The 17,978-nt window shown below is 34.8% G+C and overlaps 1 pseudogene; it reads left to right on the top strand.

The window, feature by feature from the left end:
• LOC137639678 (putative neural-cadherin 2) overlaps positions 1 to 9,394 on the top strand; it is a 14,693-nt pseudogene extending 5,299 nt beyond the window's left edge.
• The last annotated feature ends 8,584 nt before the right edge of the window (positions 9,395 to 17,978 follow it).

Consider the following 17,978-nt stretch of genomic DNA (forward strand, 5'->3'; position numbering starts at 1 on the left):
GACTCTATGAAGAAGGGTCAAGTGCTTGAAAATAACTTCAATATAATCAATGTAGATAATATCTATCGAACACCTTGCGTATTCATTTACATCACCTGGCACTCAATTAAGAGTAGTGTTACAGCTTTCTCACATTTCTTTATAGTGATTACATCAGAAGTTATAACCTCAAGCAATTGAATTGTTATGTGCCTTTTATATAAATATACTTATTCCATTTCCTATTTTACTTACGTTGGTATTTTACTTTTTCTTGAGATTTTGGAATGCAATATTCATATGTGATCTGTACCAATAAATGCCATCGGCTGTATACTTTACATTTAAGTATTAGATTCTAATTATGGATTGAAAATATAACTTCAGGTTACGGTAGTATAGCCTCATTTCTTTCTTTAATTTATTTATTGTTGTGCCATATCATATAATAATATTCTATAAATCATTAATAATGAGGGAAATTTGATGCATAACCATAGGGAGCTCGCTCAGTGCACAGTATAGATATCCGTAGCCAATATAAGTTTACATTATATGTGTTTTATATTTCGATAATAACCGAGTAAAAATCATATGTAAGCAATAATAAAAGTAAATTTATTGACACAGGCCCTATTCAAAGGAAACTAAACCTAACCTAACCTAACCAGTGAAAGTCTTCCCTATATACAGATTTAGAGAGTGGCAGAGGAGGCGCCGAGGTTTGGATAAAGGAACCCCTCGATCGCGAACAACATCGTGAGGATAATTGTCAATGACGTCAATGACAATCCGATGAAACCTGCGTCCAAAATAGTTTACCTTTGGAAGACCCAGATAATCTAAAGATTAATATATTGTCTTCATGGATTGATTCAGAATACTGATGGCACCTAGTGGTGGTAGTAATTCATTGTTATTCTTTCTTGTTTTTTATATCAATTATTTGGGTAAGGAAAACAATTTAGAAAGAAGAAATAAACTTTCATCCAAGTAAAATTTGCTTGATTTGCCTGTAAGACAATTGAAAGCATACACATTTATGCTGTTTGGTTTATAAATTTGATGTAAGTGAAAGAACATTTCTCAGTAAACTAAAATTTTTCAAGTTAAATTCTTTTATAGAACTAAATTTTGGGCAACCACCATTTCCTTGTTGGGAAAACTTTACTATATTCTTAAAAACAAAAGAAAATACCAAACAAAATAACGTTTGCCTTTCCCCTTCCTCACTTTTCCCCCTGCGGCCAGTGGAAACTCGGAGTCCGCTCATGGTCGTGTTTATGTGGATGATCCTGACGACTGGGACATCAAAGAGAAGAGTTATCAAAGGCTGGGCCAGCCTCACCCTTTTTTTTTCCTCAATAGCGAAGATGGCACCATCTTCGCCTCCAGTCAGGTCCGAAAAGGAAGGTAAGCACAAGAAGGGTTGGGAATTAATTGTCCTGTTATATATTTCAATGAGTATGGTGTGGTGTGGTATGCTTACAAAACCACTTAAATTACATTAATTTCAGTTATTGTTCTTTATAATTTTTCTTTAACTTCATGTCAGTTGCCAACCAATTATTGACCACGAAGTCAAAAGAACTTTCTTCTTCAGTATTATTTATCTAACCAACTTTCCCCGCTCTTCTTCACTCTACTAATTTAGAATTTTCATAGATGAAGTCGATTACGAGACCTTTCATTTTACTATTAATTTTCATCATAAGTTCTAAGGCCGAGGAAACAAAAATATAAATGGCGTAATACAATATACCTTAGCATTATTTGGTATCTCAAAGGTAGGAGAAATGAGAAATTCAGCATAGATATTGCCCTTTCATTTTTTTCAAAAGAAAAAAATTCATTATAGCGTCGGTTAAATTTTTCTCTAAATAATAATTCTTTGAGTGGTGACTTGAACTAACCATTAAAATTAGTTATTAAAAACTAAAGATTGAACTTCAGATTTATGCTCTTTACTTCGAAAACATATTTCGATCAATTTTGCACAAAATGTCCATTGTTGCTACGAACCAATATAACAATTCGAAACCTAACCTTAACAAACATAACAGAGGATTATGCTCCGTTATTTATAACTTACTGATAGCAAAAAGATTAAACATTTACCCACACACCTTAGCACGTGCATATGACTGCGTTCTCGGTGGCTAGATATGAGCTGCAGTTTGCAGTTTTCACACGACTTTTGGGGTCAGCAGATGGTACCCGCCAACGTTACTGTCATCGTTCGTCAACTGACACAGGAAGTTCTTGCCCATTCTACGTCCATCATCCTTACGCCAACAAATCCAAGAAAACTCACATCCGGTTGGACCCCTCAGGTAAGTGAGTATTGTGTGTGTGTGTGTGTGTGTGTGTGTGTGTGTGTGTGTGTGTGTGTGCATGTGCAAAAGACTATTTTGAATAAATAATTATCCCAAAAATTATTTTCAAAAGTTACTTTGTGTTGTCAAAACTTAAACAACACTTTTCTCTCAGATAGCCCTATTTGCAACAATATTTACATCGTCTGGTTTTTGAGAAAAATATCGTTGTAAGAAATTTTCATATTTGCATAGCTATTTTTTCGTTATGATATTAACTTATATCATTGAACTATATTCCTCTGTGCATGGCCACGATGTTTTTTAATGCAAAGGCATTGAAAATGTAATAATGTTACCTAACAAATTCAGTGTCATTTTGATTGACAACAAAATTTCCGCGAAATTTCAAATAAATCAAAAGTAAATATTCGGTTGTGAGTTATAAATTATTTCTTAACAGTATAAATATTCATTTATCAAATGTAGCATTAGCACCCCCCTACACACACAGACACACACACGTGTACACACACACACACACACACACACACACACACACACACACATATATATATATATATATATATATATATATATATATATATATATATATATATATATATATATATACTATTAAATACACAATATATATACATAAATATACAGTATATATATATATATATATATATATATATATATATATATATATATATATATATATATATATATATATATATATATATATATATATATATATATATATATATATATATACATAACACAGGTGTATAGTATATATGTATATATATGTATGTATATACATATATATGTGTGGGTATGTGTAGAGATTAGCACTGAAAAAAACATGAATAGACGCGATAGGAAGGACATGCCTGAGGCCATTAGCCTACAGCGGCCTAGTTTCGGCTGACGATGATGATGATGATGATGATGATATATAAATATATATATATATATATATATATATATATATATATATATATATATATATATATATATATATATATATATATATAAATATATATATATATATATATATATATATATATATATATATATATATATATATATATATATATATATATATATATATATATATATATATATAAATATATATATATATATATATATATATATATATATATATATATATATATATATATATATATATATATATATATATATATATATATATATATATATATGTATATATAGACATATAAATATATATATATTACATGTAAAATATCAGAAAAAAGTTCTTGGAGAGAAATAAAGATGATGATATGAAGGAATGATAATAAAAAAATAAGATGCATAACGGAATGAAGAATTTGTAGTAAAACTTTCTTATTTTTGGCTCTTACAAAAATATACTTAAAAAGAATCAGGTGTCAAATTTTATTTTCTTCTCTTCTTAGTACTCACTAGTGTTATTAGAATTCTTATCTTTTTATTTACTCTATTCCATATCCTTGGGGTAAACAATATTCATCCTATGATTGTTTCATCTTCCATCATCATCATCATCATACTCATCATCTGTGCCTATTGACGCAAAGCACCTCAGATAGATTTCATCAGTCGTCTCTATCTTGAGCTTTTAACTAAATACCTCTCAGGTCATCATCTCCCACGTCATGTTCCATAGTCCTAAGCCATATAGGCCTGGATATTCAAGCTTTAATTTTGTAATTTACAGAGCTAATTAGACATAATCAACGCACAAGGTTTGAGTGTTTATTTGGTTTTCTAGTTTTCCAAAGCAACTAGTTCCTCAATTTTTTAATATCCAAATTTTTTTAACCCATGACAGCAATCATGTCATTTACTAATTCTATATTTCTCTTTTTGAAAAACTAGGCTACCATTAAAGACATTTTGATATTATAAAAGAATTATGAACATAGAAAAAACATCGGTGGATACCTTTGCTACGTTTGTTTTCATGATCAAACCTTTAGTGCACTTAGAAATAAATGTTTTGTAATACACACGTGCACACACCTACGCACACTCTCACATAAATAAATCAAAACTAGAAAAAAAAATCTTGTGTAATTAACGCAGTAAAAAATAAATTTACTGCAAAGCCTCACATGAAAAAATACCATGTTCCAAATTGAAATTGACATGAAATATCAGTCATAAGACTCACGACTGTCAATTTTAAAAGGACTTTCTATAAGAAAAGTCACATTTTTCATTTTACCCAAACGTTCACCAGGCAAAAGAAATAAAAATAAAAAAAAATTAAGAGAGTAATCATGTCATGAACATCATATTAAAAAAAATAGAAAAAAAAATAGGACACAACTATGAAACTGAGATTATTAGTATCTAAGCTTACATTAATAGACGACAGATTAATTTTTCTTAATTCCGACAAAGTAACTATTTCCATTGTAAATATCATAAGCAAATTTTAATTTTCCCATGTTGAAATTCCTCTATATATCTGCCTTGATATCTCATGTGTTTGCGGTTTTTAACTAACAATAATCATTACTTTCCAGGGGACACTAACTTACAATATAAGGAACACAAAATACACACGTGAAGCTTTAGAGCGCCTGCTTATCCAGCTGTCCCAGAATAAAGAGCCATTTCCACAAGATCATTGTCCTCGTTACTTGATGATGATGAATATATTTTTAACTTTTATGTTAAAGAAAGACAATTTAATACATACGTCAATGTTGGAAAAAGAGTAAAGTCAACGAAAAATGTAGTTTGAAAGTAAAAATAATTCTTCACATATAAAGTAAAATTGATATATGAAGTTACTCGCACCATGTAAAGTCATAGCAAATTGTATTTGGAAGGAAGTATATCTCCCTAATATTTATCGTAAGCATTAATGGGCAGTAAAACAAAATGGAAAATATGCAAATGATTCCATGATTAACTTTATATTAGTTTAGTAATATTTTTCTTTGATCGGTTGGTCTTTGTAAAATTCTTTTGATGGTTTTGTGATCATCTTTATTTACAGTAACCTTGAAGTAATCTTTTCTACAAAAGCTTAATAAATTAAATTAAAAAAAATATATATGTTTTGTTCATAAAGAAAAAAACAGTTGTATATTTCATTGAGTTACGCTCGTAATGAATTGAGCGTTTCATATCACATAAGGCATTCAAAATTCCAGATTTTGCCCAAAAAAAAAAAAAAATGACAAATATTTATTGGATTTTTTTTTTCATACATATAGAGATGAATAGTATTTTTGTTTATGTCCACACTTTGAAATTATCTTCCGCTCCAAAAATGATTGCATAATTAAGAGTATACAGTCTATTTATGCCACATGAGTAAATACAATGGTTGTAAAAACTTACTTAACTAGACTAGAGAAACTAGTAAAAGTACAATATTCAACCAGTTGCCTATTATACATGACTTGCAGTTAGTCAGAGGTAAACAGACAAGTATTTTCTAGTAATACTTCACCTTAACCGACATCCACCTATCATCTGTATGACTGCAGTTTGCTGAGTTACCTTTTGAAGACGTGATCTTTTTTAGAATAAATCGTTTGAATAATATTTTAGGAGAATATTACTGTTAGATGGTATTAGTTTAACTCCAGATTCTCTTTAAAATGTTTAGAACGCTATTATTGGATGGGGTCTTTGGTACTTAACATCAAAGAACTAGAAGGGTTACTGTAGAGGGAAGAGAGTTTACCCTACTGAGCAATTGGGTGGAAACGTTACTAAATATTCATAAACATTTTGATCATCAACACCTGTCGTTAAAGAACAACTGCGCACTAACTGATGGACTATTGCTAAGTTCAATATGAGAGCACCAGCACAACCAACAAATCAAGCTTAATACATATCTAAAACAGAGAATAATGTATTATGTTTATAAGTTTTGCATCAACATACAATTCATTGCGAGAGAAAAAAGGACTGATTTCAACTATTGGTGATTTTGGTAACTAAATTAAAACAATTTAAATTTTTGGTTGATAAGTTACTAGGGAACAAATAAAGTTATGGCCGCTATTTACCGGAGGCTATACTTTTGAAATACCAATAAGATGAGAGTCGTTTATTTTTAACACATATTTTCTTCAATTAGATCCAATGGGAAGTTTGATATTTACCTTCATGAGCAGGTATTACATCGGACATCCAATACGTTAAGGAAAAGATGACAAACTTTTACTTTTTCATCATTCACATTAGATACAAATTTCTTTACATATCTAATATAAAATTAAGCTGCAAAAGGACCATTAAAATTTGAAGTAAACTTAAAATATCAAACCTACTGCCATATACGATGTTCAGTATCAGACAAAATTAAGAATAACACAAATTACTAAATTCTAGAAATATTTTCCAACTGTAAAGAAAAAATATTCTTCTAGTTCTAAAAGCTAATTAGTGAGGTTACATACACTTTTTCCAATCACAAATGACCATATTATATTAGCGTATATAGACACATAAAGTACGGGACACAGCCAGATAATCGAATGTATCACTGAAACAAGGCAATTCATAAATAACCGAAAACATCACTTTCAAGCCTCGAATTATCTTAAATATAGTATGTATTATGTTTAAAACAGTTTCAATAAACCAATATACACACTATAATAAACTTAATAAGAATTATGGTAAAAGTAACCCAGTACCGATAAATATAAGCTAGTGAAGAATATTTACGAATATCACAAATCCTATTAATAGCTTTATAAACAGTACTTGCTTAATATAAGTAACTGGAAAACCTTTCTGATTAATGGTATACTGTGAATGTAGATACATTTCTAATGAAATTTGTATTTCATGAAGTGTACATAAGTATCCGTCAATAGAAATTAGAATAATGCAAGGTTTGTACATACTCAGAAACTACAAGGGAATCGCCGAATGCTGGCTGACATTTTATAAAAATCCACCCCAAAAGATTAACATGAAAACAAATCTTTCAACTACAGTAAAAAAAAAATACTTCATATGAATATTGCTAGAGGAAAATCTGTTAATTGAACCATCAAGAATTATAAATGATGAAGTGTCACATCCTACGCTACAACTGGTCATTGGCAAGTCTCCTGCTGGAATCATAAGACTTGTGAATGCATAATTGAAGATCAATTATGACTAGCTCTCTCTTATACATTTCCAGGCGTCCAAGAAACTAATAATATTGTTTTTCTCATCTTTAAAAAAATTTCTATGGTAATTGATGTATTCGTTGTTTAATGCCCATTAACATTTAGGCAGTGAAAAGCCAAGAGTAGGCTGTGACTCAAGGACGAGATGAAAGCAACAGAGTAACTTTATTAGGACATATTGAGTATATATACACACATGGTCCCGGTAAGAAGGTCACAGTATACAGACATGCTATTTATTGTCAAACTGGCAACCGGTTCTGTTAACAGTTAACAATGGAGTATGCAGACAAGTTAAAACAAGTTGCTGTCAATGCAAGTGGAGAGCGAAGATACAAAGGATAATATATACAAAAAAGAGAAATGTCCTTACTATGTACGCTCGTGTGATACATGGGTGGTACATAGCTCCCCCCCCACCTAGAACTGACATACTGTACATGTTAAATAGGGCATCCTGATCTACAGAGGAAAACCATAGCCGGGTCATCTGGCAGGAGATAAGCAGGTTTTAGATGATCAATTGAGACCCAGACTTCTTTGCCACAAATATTTAGAAGAGATGCTTTCGGATTGTGTCGGGCCCGTGCAAGGGGGTGTTATCGGTGTCTTACTAGAGTCGCTGCATAGGAAGACGTGTGTTGCGAGGTGCAAGTCTGTTGGTATGTGATGCTTCGCTGGGGGCTTGTAAGTCTGGTGGCATGGAGTAAATTTTCTCATGAACCGACGTATGCGCTGGAGATCATCGGAGGAGGTTGCAGAAGGAAAAAACTCGGCAGGGATACCAAGGGGTTGCCATACACCAATTTCAGCTGCTGAGACATCGAGGGCGTCTTTATGAGTGGTGCTTAGTCCCAGGAGGACCCAGGGAAGCTTAGTAAACCAGTTGGAGTCCTTGCAGCAGAACATCAAAGCAGCTTTGAGGGGAGATGAAAACGTTCAACCATTCAATTAGCAGCGGGGTTTTAGGCAGTTGTCTGATGTAAGGTAATGCCCAGGTAATTCGCTAATGATGTCCATAATTGAGAGGTGAAAATGGTATCTCAGTCAGAAGTAATATGCTCAAGGATATCAAATCAGGCTAACCATCCTGAGAGTAAGGCAGATGTACATGAGACGGACGTTGCAGTTTCCATGGGAATGGCTTCAGGCCAACGAGTCGAGCGGTCGATGACGTTAAACAGGTAACGAGGTCTTTGTGATGTGGGTAGAGGGCCTACAAAGTCAACGGGAATGTGAGCGAGACGACGCTGAGGTTGAGGAAAGGTGCCCACTCCTGAATTTGGAAGTTTGGCAAGAAGCACAGGCACGTACCCAATCCTTAGCATCCTTAATAATGCCCGGCCAAATGAATTTCGTCTTCAGCAGCTGTGCAGTAGAACGGCGTGAGGGATGTGAAATACCGTGAAGGAAATGAAACACATGTCGGCACATAGGAGCAAGAATCAAGTACTGAATTCAAAGAGGATGGTGGTGCTGGAGTCCTACACGCTTGTAATTCTATGCCAATTGAATGTCGGCCAACATATATCTTGACAGGGCATCGGCAATGGGATTCCTTTTCCCAGGGACGTGTTCAAGGGTACAATTTTATTCAGCCATGGTGGAGAGATATCGGCGTTGACGGGCGGACCTGGCGTCAGACTGTCAAGTGAAGGCGTACACCAGAGGCATGCGATCTGTGTGAATGACGAAGGACTTACCTTCTATGAAATGGCGAAAGTGACGGACAGACAAGTGCACCGCCAGCAATTTGCAATCGAAGGTAGAATAATATGATTCTGACTTGGGCAGCTTTCTGCTGAAGAAGGCCAATGGGCGGGGTGAGCCTCTGACCACCTGTTTGAGCACTACACCAACAGCGACGTCACTGGCATTAGTGTAGAGAAGGAGAGGGGCATGTGGGACAGGAAAAGTGAGAGCAGCAGTGGTTGATAGGGCGTTCTTTGTATTGCAGAAGGCCGCTTTTTGAAGGGGGCCCCACTTCAGGTCTTTTTGCTTGCCCTTGAGGGAGGCGTAGAGGGGAGCAAGAGTGATGGCAATGGCTGGCAGAAAGTTGTGATAATAGTAGATCATGCTTAAGAATTTCTGCAGTGCTTTGACAATCGAGGGCATGGGAAAGTTCAGAACGGGTCCTACATTCTCAGGGATTGGATGGACTCTTTCAGGAGTCTTTGGTGCCCTAAGAACGACACTTCATGGCTCCAAAAGTACACTTGTTGTACCAGACTACAAGGACATTTTGTTGCAGGCGGTTGAACACGATACGTAAAAGGCCATCCAGGAGACATTGAAAAGTGGCCCCAGCGTTAAAAAGGCCAAAACATGAGTAATTGAAGGTGTATGTACCGAAGGGTGTGGTGATGGCGGTCTTGGGGATGTCTTCTGGGTTCATAGTCACCTGATAATACTTCTTCAGGATGTCGAGCGTGAAGGTCACGTCGGCCATGTTTGGGAGGGGGTAGTGATCCTATTTGGTTTGCATGTTCAGATGCCTGTAATCCCCACACAGACAGAGGGAGCCGACTATCTTCAGGAGGATGTGTAATTGTTACGACCATGGACTGGAGGCCTTTTGGCAAGGGCCTATTTCTTCCATTTCGGCAAACGTCTGTTTGGCTGCTGCCAATCAATCCGGTGCCAGATGTCAGAATTTAGCAAAGTCTGGGGGTCCCATCGTCTTTATATGGTGATAAATACCATATTTGGCAGGAGACGTGGTCTTTTGACGAAGTTCTGGACTGAAACTTCCTGTTATGAGGTGAGTAGGTGTGCGTACTGCATAGGCATCTGTGAGTGAGCTGATGCTGAGAGCCAGGTTGGAGGGGCCAGATGGAAGAGGTGTCGACAAGTACGAGTCTGCATTGACCAATCGTCGGTGGGCGACATCAACCAAAAGGTGGAAATGATAGAGGAAATCCGCACCGAGGATTAGCAATGTGACGTCAGCAACGAAAAACTTCCAATTAAATTTACCGATTTCAAAAGATAATGTGAGGTTTTCATAACGTTAGGTGAGTATCACAGATCCGTTGGCATCTACCAGGTTGACGTAGGCAGACTTAGACAGACTATGTTGTGTCCTGAAGAGTTCCCTTGGCTAAAGTGAAAAAGAAGCACCCGTGCCTACTAAAAATTGTAAGCCTGTTTCTGCATCATGTAAAAAGAAAAGATTAGAAACACGGGAGGCCAAGGCAACGAGTGATGGCCAACTTACACGTTTTTTGGAGAATGACAATCGTTGGCACATTTCTTTGCAATAGCCCCGAATCTAGAGTGGTAGTAGCAAAACTGCATCCTAAGGGTGGCAGTAAGTGTCTCTAGAAGTTGTTGGTTGAAGAGCGAGCGAGTGGTGGGTGATGGGTAGCTTTGTCGCCGCTCCGGCACATCACAGGGTAGGCGTGTGTGTCCTATGGCATCACGTCAACTTCGGTTGACGTTGAATAGGTGTAATCGTCGTCAGGAGCGGACGCACTCATGGAGGTCCATGAAGTGGCTCCCCATAAGGGCGTCTGCTTTGGTCATCAACTCCTTTATGGGTAAACTATACATATCAGATATGGCAGAGCGTACAGATTCGGGTAAACAGCATACCCAAAGGGCACGAAGTAGGTTCGCCTCCAAAGGAGAGCCGTCTGTGACAGGTTCCAGGCGAGCGATAATGGTTATTTTCCTGACAACAAGCAAAGCCCTTTGGTCCCCCAATCGTTGTTAAGAGAGCTGGAAAAGCTTTGCTTTACGGGCAACTGGCTAGCGAACGAAGAAAGTATTATTGGGGTTGTGCCAACTTCCGTGGAGTCCGTCATAGTAATAGAGATGGTGGGAAGGTTGAGGAACGAGTCTACTTCCGGAATCACCAATGTGACGAGCCAAGAGTAGATTGCTACTCAAAGGCGAGGTGAAAGTAACTGAGTAACATTATTACTACACATCGAGTATATATACACATATGGTGCAGGTAAGAAGGTAAAAAAACACAGACATGTCATTTCTTGTCAAACAAGCAACCAGTTATGTTAACAATTAACAACCTCGGGATCAGAGCCCCAGTCAAAATCACTCAAAGACTATAGTATCTGTCCGGCCAGGTTTCTAACCCTGGTCCAGGAAACTTGTGTGCCATCGACCATACCACTCAGCCACGAAGAAAAATAAACATTTAAATTATGCAAAATTTATCATTAATCGAGTGCCAAGTCACAAAACCAACCAATCAGCTACGATGGTAGAAATGGGTTGACTTTAATTCTAAGTACAAAAAACCTGAATTCGACAGGTATATTTACAGAAGAATTGTCATTGACTTTTTATTTTTCTTCGTGGCTGAATGGTATGGTCAATGTCACCCAAGTATCCTGTACCAGGGTTCGATGCCCGGCCAGATAGATACTATAGTCTTTGTGTTATTTTGCCTAGGGCTCTGATACCTAGGTTGTTAAGAGATTCCAGCCTTTAATGTGTTGATATATATGGCTTATTCGATAAATGAAAAGCATGTTTAAATTTGCAAAAATTATCATCAATCGGATGCCAAGTCACAAACCTACCAATTAGTTACGATAGAGAAGGTGGATTGATTTCAATTCTAAGTACAAAAAACCGGAATTCGATAAGTGTATGTACAGAAGAATGGCCATTGATATTTTATCTTTCTTTGTGACTGAGTGATATGGTCAATGTCATACAAGTATCTTGGACCAGGGTTAGAAGCATGGTCGGACAAATACTATAGTCTTTGAGTGATTTCCCCTGGGGCTCTGATCCTGAGGTTGTTAAGAGAATCCAGACTTCAATGTGTTAATATATATGGCATATATGAAATACAGAAAACACGTTTAAATGTGCTAAATTTATCATTAATCGAATGCCAAGTCACAAACCTACGAATTAGCTACGATTGTGAAGATAGGTTGAATTTAATGCTAAGTACAAACACCGGAATTCGACAGGTATATATATGTACAGAAGAATTGTCAATGACTTTTTATTTTTCTTTGTGGCTGAGTGGTAGGATCAATGTCACACAAGTATCCTGGACCAGGGTTCGAAGCCACGCCGGACAGATACTATAGTCTTTGAGTGATTTTGCGTAGTGCTCTGATCCTGAGGTTGTTAAGAGAATCCAGATTTCAATGTGTTGATATATATGTCTTATTTGAAATATGAAAAACATGTTTAAAAAATGCAAAATTTATCATTAATTGAATGCCAAGTCAGAAACCTACCAATTAGCTACGATTGTGAAGATGGGTTGATTTCAATTCTAAGTACAAAAAACCTGAATTCGACCAGTATATGTACAGAAGAATTGTCATTGACTTTTTATCTTTCTTCGTGGCTGAGTGGTATGGTCAATGTTACACGAGTATCCTGGACAAGGGTTCCAAGCTCGGCCGCAGAGATACTATAGTCTTTATGTTATTTCGCCTGGGGCTCTGATCCCAAGGTACTTAAGAGAGTCCAGACTTTAATGGGTTAATACTTATGGCTTCTTTGAAATATGAAAGAGACTTTATATATGCAAAATTTATCACTAATCGAATGCAAGGTCACAAACCTACTAATTAGCTACGATGGTGAAGATGGGTTGATTTAAACTCTAATTACAAAAAACCTGAATTCGACAGGTATATGTACAGAAGATTGTCAATGACTTTTTATCTTCCTTCGTGGCTGAATGGTATGGTCAATGTCACACAAGTATCCTGTACCAGGGTTCGAAGGCCGGCCGGACACATACTATAGTCTTTTAGTGCTTTCGCCTGGGGCTCTGATCCCGAGATTGTTAAAAGAATGCAGACTTTAATGTGTTAATATATACTGCTTACTCTATATATATATATATATATATATATATATATATATATATATATATATATATATATATATATATATATATATATATATATATATATATATATATATATATATATATATATATATATATATATATATATATATATATATATATATATATATATATATATATATATATATATATATATACGTAATGGCAACTACTAATTTCATTTAGTACTTCTCTTTTAAAAATTGCTTCCTTAAACCGTTTTGCTACATTGCTTCTCTTCATAATTCAGATTTCCGGCAGGAAGCTTCATGAAATTAAAACATATCAATTAATTAAGCTTCGTCCTAATTTTTATGTAAAACAGTAATTTAATGAGATTTACTCCACCTGCATATTAATTTCATAATTGCTGACTAAATAACATTCGGTATTACGGTAAAATTGAAGGAGATAGTATATGTCCTTTTATTTACCCGCAATTAGCTAATGTGACCTCGGACGAAGGAATGGAACAATAAATTAATTTAAGAAGTATTTTTTTGAAAAATAAAAGAATCATTCCCTTAATTACTATCAATTGTGTCATATGGTGGGCAGAGTAGTCGGGAAAAACTCGCTGGTAAGAGACTGATGTCTCGCCAGGTATATCCTGAACTGCAGTTCATAAGTTAGGTTCCGACTTCTTTTATGGCCTCTCGTGACATGGTTGGAAGCGACATGGCCTTTCATTAGAAGGGGTAGCGTTCGAACCCAAGTATGAGGTAGAGATTTAAATCTATTTTGGCACGATGTTGTGTTGATATTTATCTATCTATCTATCTATATATATATATGTATATATATATATATATATATATATATATATATATATATATATATATATATATATATATATATATATATATATATATATATATATATATATATATATATATATATATATATATATATATATATATATATATAAATTAGGTTTAATGTAAGTAGTCGTAACATAAGTTTAGATTCTTTACCACATAATGTGAAAATCGGAAGAGATATTATAAGATAGACAATGTAAAAAGTAAAAGTTGTATAATGGAAGTTAATATAGAAATTCTTCAATAAAACATACATATCAACATGAGAAATTAATTTTTAACCCGGAAATATAAAAAATTGTATATATGCATTGAGATATACACGCAGGAATTCTCATATTTATATATATATATATATATATATATATATATATATATATATATATATATATATATATATATATATATATATATATATATATATATATATATATATATATATATATATATATATATATATATATATATATATATATATATATATATATGCAGAGTAAAAAGCTTCTTTAAGTTTGGGTGAATATGGCCTTGAATTTAAGAGGCCCTAGCTGGAGTTGCTGTTCTGTCAATCTGTGTGTGTGTGTTTGTGTGTCATCTTTAAGTCGACTCAATCTGAGTCAATTCCGACTTGACATCGCTCTTCACAAATATTAAATACAAGAAGATAATCCAACTTGTGTCGTTTTATCCCACCTTACGTTGATCTCTAAATCATAAAATAACATAAAATAACAATCATGAAGGGATTATCCTTTTCATCGCCACCTACTTAGTTTTCTTCTTTATTGTAGGTCTTTCATTTTCTTATTTTTTTCCACATTCTATACCCCCCCCCCACACACACATATATATATATATATATATATATATATATATATATATATATATATATATATATATATATATATATATATATATATATATATATGTATGTATGTATGTAAATATATATATATATATATATATATATATATATATATATATATATATATATATATATATATATATATATATATATATATATATATATATATATATATATATATATATATATATATATATATATATATATATATATGTGTGTGCGTGTGTGTGTGTGTGTGTGTAAACATATATACATATATAATTATTTGTCCTCAATTCCTTCTTCCTTAAACAAAACGTGTCCTATTATACATACCCAGCTTTACAGTACTGAGCTCCATATTGAAGATTATTAATTTAAGTATATGGGTTTCATAAAATGATAGCAGGGTTTAAATACTATTTAATGTTACGAAAATGTTTAAAGTCACGTTTATAGAGTGAAAATCCTACCCACTTATAGAAAAAAAAATACTTACGGCATTACTATTGAAATCAATCGAGTAGGGTGCGGTATTCCTTTATGTAATGTTTGTGTATATGTGTAATAGTTAGTTATTACATGTTTAAAACACAAGACGTAATATGTCATTGTGGATGAAGATGCTATCGTAAGATTTGCTGTAGACAGATAAAATCTTAACAGGATGTATCTTGCATCCCTCAACAATGTAACATTTTTCTGAAGCATCAACACAAATGCATACTGTGTGAAAGATTATGTCATCACCGGATGCAGGTGTCTTCCTAGACGAATGTAAAGTTTACATATTGTGTTTAAATTCTGAGACAACTAAACATACGATATCTGTGATATCGATAATATAGGCAGTTCATATCCATACTTCACCTGAATTGGTCATCCGACTAAACCAGCTACACTCCTGTGATGGAGATGTTTAACACTGTTGTTTCTAAAGAATAAACAATTTTAAAGTTACAATGCTGGACTTTATTTCAAGACTCAACACATACTCAATGTGTGTTAATAACAGTATTATTATTATTATTATTATTAAATGCTAAGCTACAACCCTAGTTGGAAAAGCAGGATGCTATAAGCCCAGGGGCCCCAACAGGGAAAATAGCTCAGTGAGGAAAGGAAACAAGGAAAAATAAAATATCTTAAGAATAGTAACAATATTTAAATAAATATTTCCTATATAAACAATAAAAACTTCAACAAAACAAGAGAAAGAGAAACTAGATAGAACAGTGTGCCTGAGTGTACCCTCAAGCAAGAGAACTCTAACCCAAGACAGTGGAAGGCCATGGTACAGAGGCTATAGCACTACCCAAGACTAGAGAACAATGGTTTGATTTTGGAGTGTCCTTCTCCTAGAAGAGCTGCTTACCATAGCTAAAGAGTCTCTTCTACCCTTACCAAGAGGAAAGTAGCCACTGAACAATTACATTGCCGTAGTTAAACCCTGGGGTGAAGAAGAATTGTTTAGTAATCTCAGTGTTGTCAGGTGTATGAGGACAGAGGAGAATCTGTAAAGAACAGGCCAGACTATTCGGTGTCTGTGTAGGCAAAGGGAAAGAACCGTAACCAGAGAGAAGGATCCAATATGGTACTGTCTGGCCAGTCAAAGGACCCCCTAACTCTCTAGCGGTAGTATCTCAACGGGCGGCTGGTGCCCTGGCCAACCTACTACCCTCAAACAGATTCTTTCCCAAAATGGAAGAATGTCTGAGCCTGCTGACCTCGACGGCTGGGACCTTCGAGTGGAACCTCTCTGCCACCGCATCACGTCGTTTCAGAATGGAATTGGCCCACCAGTTCGAGACTTGGTGGGCCAGAAACTCAATGGTGCGGGTGCCCGAAAGGAGGAAGGTCTCCAGGGCCTTCCTGGTGCCCTCCTTAGACAGGTCCTCGGATCGCAACAGGATGCCAAGGTACCCCAGCCAGACATCCAGCCACAAAGTAGCCTGCATGGCACACTTCGCAATCTTCTCCTGACTAATAAATGGTGGTAGCACTAAAACTCTAAGAATCAGAGAAAGATCTTCAAGAAACTAATAATAAGACTCTAAGAATTATAGGAAGATATTCAAGAAATCAAAAATAAAGCCGTAAAAAATAAGAAAAAGAACTTCAAGAAATCAACATCAATGAATCTACAATTTTGACTAAGTAACATAGTCCATCGAAGTCTAAAACTTTTGATGAATGTTATGCATACAAACTGATGAACTGGATCTTCAATCAACATCATAGGAAACCCAAGGACTGACGTTCAACGCTTACAAAACATATCCAGGAAGCACTACATTCAACAGAAACTCGGACGAAACATTCACCCAAACATCAAGAGAGAGAGAGGTTATGACGACATCACACAGAACCATATAAAAGCTAAGTACAATTTTCAAATTCATTTCAGTTTGGGCAGTGAAGTGTAGTTATCACGAGTCGTTAGTCCATTATTACTGGGGTGAGTGGTTCGCTAATCTTTTATTTTCCATTCATTAAAGGAAACTGTGTTCAACTCCGAATTCTCATCTAGAATTTTTTCTCTCTGTGCTAATTCCGTTTTCTTTCAGAAATTCTCGAGAAATGTCTTGGGACTAGTAGCATTGTTTTGGGGAATTTTGTTATAATCTTTGTCATTAAGAGCTTATGCGTTTATGCAGTGGACGTCTGTATTCATATAGGTATTTTGATAGAATTGCAAGGGGTCGAAGAGTTAGGAAAAGAAATACAGCAGTCCTCACGCCCCCTGTGAGCCCCAACCCTGTACCTAGTGGCATAGGACAGATTAATCCTTTCCCGATTGTGACGCTTGTAAATGCCAGGTCTGCAATCCTTCCTTTTCAGGGTCGGGTTAATGGGTTCTTGCCTCAAAATGTGGAGTCATAGATTTCATCCGTCGATGCCCATTTAAATGCCAAACAAATCATAGACCCTTTTGTACAATTACAAGAAGCTAAAAGTTTTATAGATTTTTCTAAGGGGGATGAGAGTGCGTATTTAAGAGGTGTT

Source organism: Palaemon carinicauda, chromosome 4, assembly GCF_036898095.1.
Source record: "Palaemon carinicauda isolate YSFRI2023 chromosome 4, ASM3689809v2, whole genome shotgun sequence".
NCBI classification, from domain to species: domain Eukaryota; kingdom Metazoa; phylum Arthropoda; class Malacostraca; order Decapoda; family Palaemonidae; genus Palaemon; species Palaemon carinicauda.